Source organism: Lucilia cuprina, chromosome 4 (genome assembly GCF_022045245.1).
Source record: "Lucilia cuprina isolate Lc7/37 chromosome 4, ASM2204524v1, whole genome shotgun sequence".
Lineage (NCBI taxonomy): Eukaryota > Metazoa > Arthropoda > Insecta > Diptera > Calliphoridae > Lucilia > Lucilia cuprina.
In genome coordinates, this window is record NC_060952.1 from 12,235,243 (window position 1) to 12,237,177 (window position 1,935).

Genomic DNA, 1,935 nt, shown 5'->3' on the forward strand with positions numbered 1-1,935 from the left:
TGTTCGGGATTCCGTCCAGTCCTGGTGCTTTGTTGTCTCCGATCACTGAGCATATTTGCAAAATTTCTTCCACTGTGACTTCATCAATATCCATATTAATGGATGGAGCCACTTCCTGGAAAAATGGTCCTCTTGGGAACAGCACCTCTATGATTCTTTGGAGCATTTGTGGACATATAACCTGGGGAGTTCGTTGACCTTTCAGTCGTAATAATACGATTCTGTACGCATTTCCCCATGGATTCGAGTCAACTTCCTTACACAGTTGTTTGAAACAATCTCGTTTGCTTTTCTTAATGGCAAGTTGTAGATTTCGTCGAGCTTCAAGGTAGGCTTGGTGTCTTACTTCGGAATTTGGTCTCATTCTTCTCCTTTGGTGTAGTCGTCGTGTTTTAAGACATTCCTTTCGGAGAGCTGCTATTTCAGGATTCCACCAGTAGTTTGGTTTCCTACTATCTGATTGTCTTCTCCTGGGAATAGATACATCGCACGCCTTCTTTAGGGCATACATAATATGGGTATGTGTGATTTGGCTCATGTCATCCAGCATCATGTCATCCAGCGAATTCATACAGAAATATTTCTTTCTCCTCCGATAATCTTTGGGCTATGTATCGCTGCATCAGAAACAAGGTTGTCTATAAATATTTCAAATTCATTTATTGGGACGTTTGGTGAGATATAGCAGCTGTAAAAATAAATCCCACCAATCTTGACTCTGGCGAATCCGTCGACAGGGCTTCTCATTGTATCCTGGAAAGCATGTTTACCACAAGACTAAATTGCTGCTTTGTCTGATTTATCTTTCTCCCATATAGCACTAGGTAAGTTTTTGTATTGCTCACATATAATAGCTACGTCCACGTCCATTTCTCGAATTGTTTGTACAAGGAGGTCTTGGGCCACTGCACAATGATTAAGATTCAGTTGTATAATCTTCATTCTTTAGATTTGTTGATTGCCTTCTTGAATACAGGGCATTTGCTGCTGCCCGCGATGTGTCCAATTTCTGGGTCCTTGTTAGCTATACAGAACATACATTTCGGTTCTGATGTACAGTCCTTTGCAATATGGTTAGGCTCCCCACATTTACGACACAATTTGGATCTGTCAAAGCTGTTTTTACAGACTCCTGCGATATGGCCAAACTCAAGACATCTAAAGCATCGTTTTAGTGTAAGGGGTTCACGTACTCGGCAAATCGACCATCCTATTCTAATTTTACCCATTTTTAACGCTTGTTGTGCAATAGCATCTGGTAAGACAATTTTTGTTATTTGCGTTCCTCCGTATGCTTTGCGAATATGCTTAAAGGCGCCCTCTTTTATCTCAGGCGTGTTGAGTTGTTCTTCCAATGCAGCAAAATATCTGCTTTTGTCGTCACCTCGTCAAGGTCTTTACACTATATCATCGTCTCGCTTACTCTAGTTCGTATTTCGGCTCTACCCTCAGAGTTTTTCCAATCCGATCGTTGAATTCTTTTGCTTTCTCACCATTATTCGTATTTATCTCCAGTAGTAGTTCGCCTTTCTGGGTCCTTCGAATCCGCCGTACATTACTTCCAAGCTCTTGAAGATCTGTGTCCCCTTTTATTTTACGCAATATGTCAGCGTAGGTCGTTTCTCCTTTTGCGGATATTATCACTGCATCTGGCCTTTCTTTTTTACGTTGCCTATCTTTCCTTCTGTTTACCGTTTTCCACTCGGATGATGGTGAACCACCAGTCTCTTCTGGTTGAGATAGAGTTTTGTCGGCGTTATCTACGGCAGGGTTTGGTGACCGCTTTGTCTTCTTTTTCTTTGAAGTTGGTTTCGGTGACTCCTCATTTGAGTCCCTGCTCCTTTTTTAGCTTCGACCCTTGTTTTTGGTAAATTTGGCAATGGATGAGCCAGTTGCTCCATTTCTTTGATGTTATCTGTATTTTCTCCTTGGATT